The sequence below is a fragment of the Rhinichthys klamathensis genome, unplaced genomic scaffold (assembly GCF_029890125.1).
Source record: "Rhinichthys klamathensis goyatoka isolate OS25496 unplaced genomic scaffold, OSU_Roscu_1.1 h1tg000099l_1, whole genome shotgun sequence".
Lineage (NCBI taxonomy): Eukaryota > Metazoa > Chordata > Actinopteri > Cypriniformes > Leuciscidae > Rhinichthys > Rhinichthys klamathensis.
The window spans coordinates 1,097,736-1,111,580 of record NW_026606638.1 but is presented as its reverse complement, the minus strand read 5'-3'; the positions used below and the strand labels follow the sequence as shown (position 1 = coordinate 1,111,580).

Below are 13,845 nucleotides of genomic sequence, written 5' to 3'. Positions count from 1 at the left end.
TCAAAAGTCTTGTGGACACATATTTAGTATTTGTTTTGTGGTCTTATTTCAGCAGCTTTCATTTTTATTTTTTTCAATAACCACGCATAAACATTATTCTCTTAAAAATACAAACTTGTACATACATGTTGCTCAGATATTATGGTAACCCCGTTTGTGCTATATAGAGTGAATTTACACCTTTGCCATTAACATGTTTATAAATAACTGAAAAAAGCACAAATGTAAGGGCATGCCAGAACATCCCAATGGCCCCAAAAATACCTCAGACCCCAGAGGGTTAAGAGGGTCGGGGATCTGCAAGCTTTTTCGGTCGACGAATCGTGCCTAGAGTTCGGGCCGGGCCTTTCTCGCGTGATATTGAGACCCCGGCCCGGATATGTGCCCAAGGTTCCTACCACTCCCTTCGTGGATCAGGTAGTGAACCTGCAAGCGCTGCCCCAGGAGGAGGCAGACCCAGCCCTAGCTTTTCTCTGTCCAGTCCGCGCCCTGCGGGTTTACACTGACAGAACGCAAAGCTTCAGGACCTCAGATCAGCTCTTTGTCTGTTACGGAGGCCAGCAGAAGGGGAAGGCCGTCTCCAAGCAGAGGTTAGCTCACTGGTTAGTGGATGCTATCACCCTAGCGTTGAAGCTACGGGTGAGCCTTGTCCTCCCAGGTTGCGTGCTCACTCTACGAGAGGTGTTGCCGCCTCCTGGGCGTTGGCTCAAGGCGCCTCGCTGACAGACATTTGTAGAGCTGCGGGCTGGGCGACACCGAACACGTTCGCTAGGTTCTATAGCCTACGTGTGGAACCTGTTTCCTCCCGAGTACTCGCTACGGCCAGTGGTGCGAGGGAATAGGTTGTGTCGGCTTGCTACGCCACTCCGTGCCTCAGCCGGATACGTGCGTCTTTCGCTCCGTTGGCGCCCTACGTTGGTTAGCCTCGTGAGTTCCTCCATCACCCCTTCGGTGCCAGGCGTGGCGGACCGCCGGCGCCAGGTCTACTACCTCTTAGGGAGTTGTTGTGTAGACTGGGTGTTATGTCCAGTGGTCTCTTCGGTGACCCATTATGCCACGTGCAGTCCAGCCGTGTCTTCCCCTTGACAGACTCGTTCTGTCGTCCCTGTTGAGTATGCTCCCCTTGGAGGGGACTACCTCAGGGACTGCCATATGTTTCACTATCCCCCTGGGCTAGTACATATGTGTATTCCAGGCCTTCTTCAGGCTTCTGGCTTCCGCAGCGTTCCCTTCCCCGGGTTGGGCACGCTTTCCCAGTGTTATCCAATCCACTGTGTGGGTCTTGCGGAACAGCAGTGTGATTCCCTTGCTAGCTCCCGTAATTTGTGAAACTGCTTGGGTAGCTTAGCTGGGCGCTGGAAGGGGCCAGCACCATGGCGTTTTGTTAGGGATCCCAATTCGTCAGGGAACTCCCCGACGACACGTCGGAGTTCCCAGGACGAAAGGGAACGTCTCGGTTACGTATGTAACCCTCGTTCCCTGAGTACAGGGAACGGAGACGTGTCGTCCCTTCGCCATAGTGCTGTACCTTCGCGCAGGACTGGACACTGTTCGGCTCCTCAGCGAAAAGCATTGTGCAATGTTTACTTCCGCCTTTTATACCCGCGTTGGTAGGCGGGTCGCGGAATGCAAATTTTGCATGCCAATTCCATTGGCTCGTTTTAATTCTCTCGAAGGCAATTGGCTCCCTAGCGTGATCCCAATTCGTCAGGGAACTCCCCGACGACACGTCTCCGTTCCCTGTACTCAGGGAACGAGGGTTACATACGTAACCGAGACGGCTCAAATTGACCTTGACGTAATTCCATACAGTGTGTCAAGAGATTTGACAAATATGGAAAAATCTAAGAGCAGATTTCCACAGAACAAAAATCCTTGTAAAATCCCTTAATTTTTCAGGACTAAATTTTAAAGAAACGTTTGAAGTTTGATACAAGAACTCATCAATAATAATATTCTGAGCTTTTAAAATAATCAAACAAACAAACAACAAAATGCAATGAAAAGTCATTTTCTTTTAACATAATTGAAAATTCACTTTCAAGGATTTGTGATTTAATTTTTATGCTTTGGTCTAAAATTACTACTCTGGTAATTTCATGATGAAAAATAAAAAATAAATTAATTCCAAAGGCCACAGTCTGGAGTGTCTACTCCACCCTTAGGTAATCAAAGTTTTACTAGAACAAATGCGCTTCTCCGCATAATCTGAATTAAATAAACACACAGAGCAACGTTTGTTAGATAACATCTACGAAACTATCGCCGTGTGTCAAACCCACATTATTCCAGTGTTCCAGTTCTGTCTGTTCCAGCACTCACTCATTCTGAAGCAACCATTAGGGAAACAGTGGAAACGTCTGCTTCTTGGAGAGCAGCAGCGGAGAAGCACCATAACAAGCCTCAGATGAGCTCATTAGGACTGTAAGCCCATGCTGTATCCTAACAACCATGTCTTAAGCAGCCCGTGCCCGTTTCCAATATAGGAGGGTGTCTCCAAGCCTCAAGGGTCAAGCAAAGAGCTCTCCTGCCATGGCAGTATGGGAAGCAGCATGAAACGGATGATGATGATGTGGGGCTGGAACACCCCTGATGGCTTCCTGGCCAGTGTTTTAGGGGGATTTTAATATAACAGTTTGCTGACACTAGAGCAACCTGATATATTGAAGACCGTTTTAGACAATTTTGTACAGGATGTTAAATCATCAAGGCCAAAGGCAGAATTTATTTATCCAGGGCAGGCAGTGTGTAAAGTTCATTCATATTAAAAACATGAGGACATGATGATGAATGCGACCTGAGGTAATTAGCTACATGCCATTAACATGTAACAGATGTGAGCCATTAATCAAGTCTTTAGTGGACACATATATATATATGAAGCATTTTTCTTTTGTTTGTCAAGTTTGTTAGTTAAAGGTCATAGCTAAATGTGGTCAGTGCTTTCCCTAACGACTTACCAGAAGACCAAACAACTTTGTGTAATGCTCTGCAAAATGAGATAACCTACATTTTTTACTTTAAAGGGCTATATCCAGCTGATTTTGACTTGAATACAATCAGTTAATTTAGATGTTACCATTTTTTTAAGTGTGGCCAAATCCCAATGACACCATACAAAGTGAAATACATTTTATTTACTCAACACGAGGGTGAGTAAATAACTACAGAATTTGTTGACCCTTAGAGACATACAGTTTACCCAAAAATGAAAATTTATTTACTCGCATGCTGTTCAAAACACTTTCATTTCACAAAAATCAATAAGGTTTGTTCTTTAGTGTCAAGCATACACGTTTGAGCTTCTGTTTACCACATTTGTGCCCGGTTTCACAGACAGTACTTAAATCTTGTCCCAGACTAAAATACATGTTTGATCTGTCTTAACTAAAAGCAACTTGCACTGACAAATCTTATATTCTAAATATTGTTTTGTCTCAAGATGCACACCAGTAATGTTTTTTTTCTTTTTCTAAGGCACATGTTTAAAAGCTACTTAAATGTCTTAATTTAACTAAGGCCTACTCCTGGCTTAATCTCTGTCTGTCTGTGAAACCAGGCCTTGATGTGCTCTATGAATGTGCCTAAGCCTAAACCTGTTAAATCATATAAAGTAATCATGTTTCTTCAGAACACTTAAATTAAAATGTTCCTTTTGGATTTATTCATTAAAGACTGTGTTAGTATTTCTGAAGATACTCTGAAGTGTTCCTTTTGGATTTATTCATTAAAGACTTTGTTTGTTAAATTCTCTGATCATTGTGTGCTCATTACAGACACACTTCACTACAGAACACAGAGCCTACAAATTTCTGCCACGTTTTTTCTTTAAAAACAATGGACTTACCAGCTGTCCAGTTGCTCTGTTTGGAGCAGGGATAGCACTCACTTGAGGACCACACAAGGAACTTTTTGTATCTGGCATGCCTTACCCACTATCCGGACCACGTGCTTTGCATATTTTTCCACACCAACCTAAGTGAGCTGTCCAAGGCATGCTCGTGAATGGTCCTTGTGGGATTTTGCCGCATATGTGGAGTGGGTGCTGGTGAAAAACGGGTCCCCGTTCATCTGCCCCGCTGAGGAGGACATCACCTGCCCCAGTCCGGACCCAGAGCCCAGCAAACCGCCACCCTTCTTTCGTTCTAACAGACAAAACACCTGAGCCCAACGCAGACGCGGTGTCAAGGTAGACGTATTCGCTGGTTCCTTCTAGTCTTGTGTTTATGTTGTTGTATGAGTGCACGTGTGCAAGGGGCATGTCTGTATGTCATTACCTGATCCGCTCCAGCTGTTCATCATTACATCACCAGCTGCAGTTCATCTCACCACGCGAAAGATGTTCTCTCATCTTTGTCAGATCGTTGTTTGATGTTTCCTTGTCTGGTCTTCTGGTTCGAGTTCCTGCCTGGTGTTCCTGTTCGTCATCTTCCATGTGGATTTGGTTCGTCTCACCGTCTGTCTTCACTTCACCGGATTTGACCATCGAAGTCCCTGCGTCACCATTCACCATCTGGCTTACTGTTTCCTGGACTTTGTGTGTGCTCATTAAAAACTGTTAACTCGCGTTTGCTTCCTGTTATCACTTCAGCATGACAGAACGATCTGACCAAGGAATGGAAGCAGCGAGCGCCTCTTCATCTTCACTCAAGGAATTTATTCACCACAGTATCCGAAGAATGGATTCTCAAGAGAAGGAGATCGGCGATACGGGCCGAGCAGTTCAAGCCCTGGTGACGCAGGTGTCCGAGCTCACCCAGCAGATCCAGCGCCTACGACCTCCCACTGCGCCACCCACACCGGCCGGTCCCCCCCGCTCCACCAGGAAGCCCCTCCCAGTCAGAACCCCGGCTACCCATCCCAGAGGCCTATTCAAGTGAACCTTCACATTGTAGAGCATTTCTTACACGATGTTCAATGCATTTTGCACTTCAACCTCGTACTTTTCAGACCGAGCAGGCCAAGGTAGCGTTCGTACTGACGCTGTTGACTGGGAGAGCGGCACTCTGGGGAACGGCGGTGTGGGAGAACCAGAATCCATGCTGTGCCTCGTTCCAGACCCTCGCCGCCGAGATGAGACAGGTCTTTGACCGAGCGGTCACGGGAAGAGAGGCGGCCAGAGCATTGGCCGAACTACGGCAAGGAAGAAAATCAGTTTCCGAGTTTTCCATTGAATTTCGGACCTTGGCGGCGGAGTGTGGATGGAACGAGGAGGTGCAGTGGGACATGTTCCTGCATGGGCTGGCTGACCACGTCCAGAAGGAGATCTACGCCCTGGATCTTCCCACCACCCTCAACGGACTTATCGACCTGGCCCTGCGGGTGGACGCTCGGCTGTCCAGAGTCGAGCGTCGAGCTCCGTCCACCCGCACACTTGAGGCATTCGACGGTCCACGATCCAGCGGCAGGGACGTGGTCAGCCCCGTCTACGATCACGAGCCCATGCAGGTGGGTCGAGCTCGGCTTTCCCGGGAGGAGAGGGAGAGGCGGAGGTCCCAGGGCCTTTGCCTTTATTGCGGAGGAGCCGGACACTACGCCAACAACTGTCCGGTAAAAGGGCCCAGCCCGATAGTAAACATGAGGCTACTATCGGGTGGGATCTCCGCCAGGAAGACCTCATCCACGACAAGATCTACCTCCACTCTCCTCTCGGTAAGACTAAGATGGTTAGTCCACCAGCACGATTGTCAAGCACTGTTGGATTCGGGGGCCGAGGGTAATTTTATGGACCATAATTTCGCACGCAGTTTTCAGATTCCCCTCAAACCCCTCACACAGCGGATTGCAGTTCATGCACTCAATGGACAAGAACTTCCCACCATTTCATTATCCACCGAAGAAATCACTCTCATCACCTCTGGCAACCACACGGAAACCATCTCATTTTTTATTCTGGATTCACCCCTGGCACCTGTTGTTCTTGGACACCCATGGCTCATTCAACATAACCCCAGAGTGGACTGGATTCATAGATTTGTGCTGGAGTGGAGTCAGTCTTGTCTCGTGTCTGCTTGTTCGTCTGTACCTGTTTCTGTGTTTCAGGAGGAAGCAGGGGATTTGTCTAACGTGCCCGCGGAGTATCTGGACCTGAAGGAAGTGTTCAGTAAGTCTCGTGCTGCTTCTCTTCCTCCGCATCGTCCCTACGACTGTGCAATAGATTTACTGCCAGGTAAGTCTCCGCCTAAAGGCAAGTTATATTCACTTTCGATTCCCGAAAGAGAGGCTATGGAGAAATATATTTCTGATTCTCTAGCAACCAAGTTCATTCGCCCTTCCTCTTCTCCAGCGGGGGCGGGGTTCTTTTTTGTGGGGAAAAAGGATGGTTCTCTGCGACCTTGCATTGATTACCGAGGGCTGAATAACATCACGGTAAAGAATACTTATCCTTTGCCGTTGATGTCTTCAGCCTTCGAGAGGTTGCAGGGAGCATCCATCTTCACAAAATTGGACTTACGTAACGCTTATCATTTGGTCCGCATCAGGGAGGGAGATGAGTGGAAAACTGCTTTTAACACCCCTAGGGGGCACTTTGAATATTTGGTCATGCCGTTCGGGCTGTCCAACTCCCCAGCAGTTTTCCAGGCACTGGTCAATGACGTGTTGCGAGATATGATCGATCAGTTCATATATGTCTACCCGGATGACATATTGATTTTTTCTTCATCTCTCCAGGAACATGTGCAGCACGTCCGACGAGTGCTTCAGAGGTTGCTAGAGAATGGGCTTTTTGTCAAGGCGGAGAAATGCGATTTTCATGCACAGTCTGTTCCTTTTCTAGGGTACATCGTGTCGTCTGAGGGGATGCGGATAGACCCTGAGAAGATTAAGGCTGTGGTAGATTGGCCAAGTCCAGATTCCCGCAAGGCCCTGCAGAGGTTTCTGGGGTTCGCCAATTTTTACAGGCGATTCATTCGCAACTTCAGCCAGCTGGTCGCGCCTCTGACCGCCTTGACCTCTCCCAGAACTGCGTTCAGGTGGTCCGACACAGCTGAGACTGTGTTTAAGAAACTGAAAGGGCGCTTTGTTTCAGCCCCCATTCTCATCACCCCTGATTCATCACGTCAGTTCGTGGTGGAGTTCGACGCATCAGAGGTGGGAGTAGGGGCGGTGTTATCTCAGCGTTCACCTGTAGACGACAAGATGCACCCTTGCGTGTTTTTGTCCCATCGTTTATCTCCAGCCGATCGCAATTACGACATTGGTAACAGAGAGTTGTTGGCAGTCAAGTTGGCGTTGGAGGAGTGGCGCCACTGGTTAGAAGGGTCGGGGGTACCTTTTATCGTCTGGACTGATCATAAGAATCTCGAATATATCAGAACTGCTAAAATATTGAACTCCAGGCAGGCTCGGTGGGCACTTTTTTTCGGTCGTTTAGATTTTTCTCTCTCATACCGTCCGGGGTCTAAGAACATCAAACCCGACTCACTATCTCGAATATTTGATTTTTCTGAACGCCCGTCCATTCCCGAGTGTATTTTACCCGAAACCGTATTTGTTTCAACACTCACATGGGAGGTCAAAGCGAAGGTCAAAGAGGCCTTAGAAGGGGTAACGCCTCCGCCCGGGTGTCCACCGAACCGATTATTTGTGCCGGAGGGCTTACGGTCTGACGTTATCCAGTGGGGTCACAGTTCCAACGTAGCTTGTCATCCAGGAATAAATCGCACTGGGTTTCTAGTCAAGCAACGATTCTGGTGGCCACTTATGGCTCGTGACATTCACGATTTTGTTTTGGCTTGCTCCGTTTGTGCCACTGGTAAGTCTTCCAATCGACCTCCAGATGGGTTACTTCAGCCACTGCCGGTGCCTTCGAGACCCTGGTCCCATATCGCTCTAGATTTTATTACCGCCCTCCCACCCTCCCAGGGTAACACAGTCGTTTTGACTGTGGTGGACCGATTCTCGAAGGCAGCACATTTCATTCCCTTACCCAAATTACCCTCAGCTAAGGAGACAGCGGCAACGATCATAGATCATGTCTTTCGGTTACATGGCCTCCCGATAGACGTGGTTTCCGACAGGGGACCCCAGTTTGTGTCCAAATTTTGGCGAGAATTTTGTAAATTACTGGGGGCGACGGTTAGTCTGTCTTCTGGGTTTCACCCCCAGAGCAATGGTCAAACGGAGAGAGCCAACCAAGATCTGGAGAGAATGTTGCGATGTTTGGTTTCCAGGAATCCTTCTTCTTGGAGCCAACAACTGTCTATGGTGGAGTACGCACACAACACGTTGCCAGTGTCAGCGATGGGCCTATCTCCGTTCGAGTGTAGTGTAGGTTACCAGCCACCTATTTTTCCCAGTCTGGAATCCGAGGTTGCGGTTCCCTCCGCTCACGCCTTTGTCCAGAGGTGTCACCGCACCTGGACTAGAGCCCGGGAGACTCTACTCCAGGTGGGGGCGCGCACCAAGGCCAAGGCCGATCGCCACAGGTCAAGGCCTCCCGTATACGTCGTTGGTCAAAAAGTGTGGCTTTCAACTAAGAACATTCCTCTTCTAATAAACTTGCACCCAAATTTATTGGCCCGTTTCCTGTCACCAAGATTATTAGTCCGGTGGCAGTCCGCCTCAAATTACCTCCTGCGTACAGGAGGGTTCATTCCGTGTTCCATGTATCTAAGATTAAACCCGTTTTTCATTCTCACATTAATCCGCCAGTCCCGGTTCCTCCCCCACCGCGGCTCGTAGATGGGGAGACCACATATTCGGTCAACCGTATTCTGGACTCTAGGCGGAGGGGACGCGGATTTCAGTACTTGGTGGACTGGGAAGGTTACGGTCCGGAGGAGAGAAGTTGGGTTCCTGCTAGAGACATCCTGGATCACTCCCTTATCGATGATTACAATCGGCAGGTAAGGGAGTCTGAGAACGCCAGGAGGCGTTCTTAGGAGGAGGGGTACTGTCACGGTAGACGTATTCGCTGGTTCCTTCTTGTCTTGTGTTTATGTTGTTGTATGAGTGCACGTGTGCAAAGGGCATGTCTGTATGTCATTACCTGATCCGCTCCAGCTGTTCATCATTACATCACCAGCTGCAGTTCATCTCACCACGCTTCATAAACTCACCGCTGTTCTCTCATCTTTGTCAGATCGTTGTTTGATGTTTCCTTGTCTGGTCTTCTGGTTCGTGTTCCTGCCTGGTGTTCCTGTTCGTCGTCTTCCATGTGGATTTGGTTCGTCTCACCGTCTGTCTTCACTTCACCGGATTTGACCATCGAAGTCCCTGCGTCACCATTCACCATCTGGCTTACTGTTTCCTGGACTTTGTGTGTGCTCATTAAAAACTGTTAACTCGCGTTTGCTTCCTGTTATCACTTCAGCATGACACGCGGAGCCTGAGACTGCCACAATGCCAGCGCTAGAAACAAAGACTTAAGGTGATGATACACAGGGCAACTTTTTGAGCAATGTTGCTGGGCAATCTTGCCGAGCGATTGTTGCTTGGGCACTTTCCCATTGAAAATGGGCAATACATTTCTATCTGGATAATTTAGATCGGTCGTGGGCCCTGTGTGTCATCTGGTTGACCATTGACGGCAACATTGCCCGGCAACATTGGTCAAAAAGTTGCCCTGTGTATCATCACCTTTAGATGATCATCGCCCTGGAGCCAGGGCACAAACAAGAGTCTGACCAGGTGTGAAAGCCGGCAACATCGTCAGTACCAGTGGGTGTGCTAGCAGAAGCCCCGCCCACACTCCCGCCACTGAGGGTGAGCTGAAGCTGGCCTTTGTCATTTTTGATGAGGATTTGGAAGAGGATTATTCCTGTAGTCTCCTGGTTCCTGGTCTCTGCTGGTTCCACCCAGTTCCAAGTCAACTGTGTATCCGCTGGTCCTGCCCAGCTCCAAGTCTTCCCTGTTTTCACTGGTTCTGCCCAGCTCCAAGTCTCCTGCTTCTCCAATGATCCCGCCCAGCCTCCCTCTTCCACCTCCTCTACCAATGACAGCCAGTTCCTTGGGCCCGCCTCCACTGGTTCCCTTCAGTCCCTTGGCTCCTCCTCTAACTCCACTTTGCTGCATGGATCTGCCTAGGTTCTTCCAGACTCCAGCTCCACCTCGGCTCGTCGACCAGTCGGCATGACCTTGGCTTCTGCCTCCCTCGGCTCAACCTGGGACCATCGTCCTTACGCCTCCACCAGGCTCCCTCGTCCCTCCAGCTTCGCCTTGGTCAGTCGTCGCTCTGCCTGTGCCACGGACTTGTCAAATGTCACTGATGTAAAATCTGCATTGACGTGTTTAAAAGCGTTGTATTTGATTTAAGTGAATAGTGACAATTTTATTATTAATAAGCAATTCAATTATCATAACAATTATTAAGTTTTGATTAAAATAATAATAATAATAATTCTTTATTCTTAAATGCTATATAAATGCAGTCCATTTTACCATTTTTACCATTCTGTATTCTGTATTCAAAATTTCTTCCAATGTAACTTTAGAGCTGAACATCCTAGACATGAAATCTGGAGAAGTTTCTTCCAGAAATGTGCATCATAGTTTTGGGTTTAATAGTTGTAAAAATGTCTGAACGACTTCCCAGCTGGGCCTGCACTTGCTGAAGCATGCACATTTTAGAGACAGTATTTATTTAAGTTTGCCTATGGTTATGATCCATAACATTAGTCATGGTCTAAAGCCCCTTATGTCTCTGCCCTGTCTTCTAAATTAAGCAGAATCACATAGTGGGCAGTAAGGTAAACAAAGCTAGAAATGTCATGAAAGATTTTGTCTGAGTCAAAAATGAATACATTAAATTTGGTCTTCCTACGAGTTAGATGTCATGTTCTGGATTACATAGAGGTATAAGGGCATGGTCTTGCCCACTGTGACATTTGTTACACTTTCATAATAGTGCTTAAATAGCAACCTATTGTGAGTTGCACTGTTGTAACCATTAAACACATTAAATGCCACAGTGGTGACATTTCCGAGACACCAATTTCAGGGACACCTTGTTTACAGCATTAATAATGTCTATCCCACCATCTGCTACCAAATATATTTAGACCATAATGTGCTGCACTTCCAAAGAAAGATCATCAAATCAGATACTTTTATTTTGCCTCTCATAAAATCAGAGAAATCCATGGGTGTATTTTTAGTCTGTGCACAAAAAGCAATTACTAAATGTTGCAGTCAGGGCCCAGCATCTGAAATGGAGATATACAGAATGGTCAACCGCCTCTGGTATTTGTTGCTATATCTTTAATTCTAGCTGAAACTTGCATCAACACCAGGAAGATTTTTGATCAATTTAACTATCACAGATTACCGGTAATAAGGTTCATTACCTATTTTTCTTGTTCTCAATGGTTTACAATTTTCTTGTTGAAAGTTCTTGTGAAACACTGCCCCCTGTTCTACAAGCTCCTAAAAACAGGCTCTGTTAAATAACAAAAGGGCAGTCTGTGGTGTCTTCCTCTTCCTCCATGGAAATGTCAAGAAAATGCTCTCAGGGCCACGCCTCTTCACGCAAGAAGCCCCAAGGGAAGAAAGTCTTCCACAGAAATTTTCAGTCACTTTCATTTTTTCTTATGAAAGTATTTCATGTGCTTTATGCTTAATGGCATTCTTTGAATTTTTCAATAGGCTACATGGTCATTCTAACTGAGAGATCAATTTTGTAGTGGAGACAGACCATTCCATTCATCATATTTTCTACCCTTATGTCAAACTGAGCCAATTTCACACATTCCACACTTGCAGAGATGAATATTAAAACCAGCAGGTACTACAGAATACTACTATGATCTGTACACAAACCAGCACTCCATGAACATATGAACACCACCATACTGACTGAATGTAAGTGATTTAGCACAGATTATTCTTGGCAGCCAATTGGCTCACTTTGCCAACTGTCTAAGGTTAGGCAGCTCGGTAGATCTCAGAATATGTTTGTGGGTAATCTACAGTATAACGTTAATTAACAAGAAGTGATAATGTAATTGTAAATCAATAAACAGCAGACTTCCGAATGTGTCTTTTTCCTTCTGGAAAACCTCTTGGGAAAATGTTGAGGGTTCACATAAGGTGCTCTTCACTTGACTGTTTATTAAACAATGTTTAATCTGTGTTTACTCAAACATCTATTTACTCAATACGTGCAACATATACTGTTTGAAAAATGTTCATAATTGTAATAGAAAAACTATTAAAAATGCTAAAATTAAAACCTGTTAATAAGTTACTTTAAGATACAGAATTGTTGATTTAACAGACAATAAATGGAATTTTACTACAAAATACACATACAAAGTATTGTGGTTTTGGAAGTAAAAAGTATGAATAGCCATATAAATTCCTGTGGAAAATATATAGGCTACTACATTCAAAAGGGCAATATAGCCTAGTTTTGAAGCATTGTTATAGTTTTTTAAGTGAAAATGCAAAATCATTTTAACAATTTTAATAATATGTATATATAATACATGTTGTTTTTATGTTCATTTGTTTGTTTAAGTTACATTTTATGAGGTTTAGTTAACCTATATTTATTATGGCATAATATATGGTGTATAATAAATATAATATATAATATTTTTAGCGGTAGTAGGCTATATTTTAAGACAGATTTTAGTAGTTCGAGCAGGTTGGTATATTACTATTTCAATAAACGTTATATATGGTTTATGAACTGTTAAATATACAGGCAGCAAATGCAATCCATTAATACCTGAATTTCTGGCAACCACAGCTGTTTTATTCCCCGTAAATGTGACATTAGTGCACTCGCGCGTTACTTCAATTACTGAAGTAATGAGAAAAAAAATGTTATAAACATTTTTAAGTAGCCTATTACAGCCAAACGTTAGTCAATACCACCTAATGTGTACACACTGAGAAGCAGTGACAAACACTTTCCTAAAAAGGTAATTCATGTACTGATCATTTCAATCAAAGAGTAAATAAATCCAATAGTTTTGTGTAAAACATGCACCTCACCTTCAAGCCATAGGATTTTAGGAATGAGCTCTGTTCTTCTGTGCGTTTATATCCACAACTTCTTGGTGTTTAGCATATTTTCCCCGCTCAGTGTGGAACTGTCCATACTCGTTTATGCCAGTTCGTTCAGTGTTCTCTCTATTGACGATGCTAAAGAATTTTACTTGACTAAATAAAACGTGATGGTCTCTCTGGTACTGGCCAAATATCTAGTCTTATATCTCACTTTAATTGGCAGTTTTAAATAGTTACATTAAGTACGTGTTGTCAGCAAAAGAGCGCGAATGCCGGGTGCCGCGCGCTCAGATCCAGCAGTAACTGTGAGTAACTGCAGGTAGGAGGCGGAGTTGACTGATCTCAACACAAGCGCGTGTTGAAATGCCCAGAGGATCCAATGAATGAACACTAAGTAGCCTACGATACAAACCCAGTTCCAGAACAAAATACTGTCTACAGTTACCCCTCAACATTTTTTCGGACACCTAAAATACACTGAAAAATAAGCAACTATTGCATCAGGCAAATATCAGACCATGTGACACTTAGCACACTTTTCTAATAAAGAGGTTGAGAACAAATATATTGTTTTAAATGAAGGCACACTGTATTTGTGACACTTTCTGATGGACAAACAGTATGGCTAGTGAATCATGTTCATAGCAGGTAATGAGTTAATGTGTTGAACTTGCTTACTCCGGTGGTAGTGCTTCACCAAAAATGCTTCATACATCCACTAAAAATCACCCGGACACTATTTGGTTAAAGTCACTGCAAAAAAAAGATAGCTAGGCCACTGGTTCATTTGTCACTCCCCATTTAAGTTTAAACATGCTTCATGTGGTAAATTCTACTATATATATATATAAAAAATGAAAAATGTTAAAAATTATTAGGCTATTAAAG

General features: G+C 45.1%; 1 protein-coding gene across 1 annotated transcript in view; it reads right to left on the bottom strand.

The window, feature by feature from the left end:
- Positions 1 to 13,040, bottom strand: part of drd2b (dopamine receptor D2b) — a 136,203-nt gene extending 123,163 nt beyond the window's left edge. The window contains exon 1 of the mRNA XM_056252921.1: positions 12,943 to 13,040. The gene's annotated coding sequence lies outside the window, so the exon portion shown is untranslated. The remainder of the gene's footprint in view (positions 1 to 12,942) is intronic.
- Positions 13,041 to 13,845: the final 805 nt, after the last annotated feature.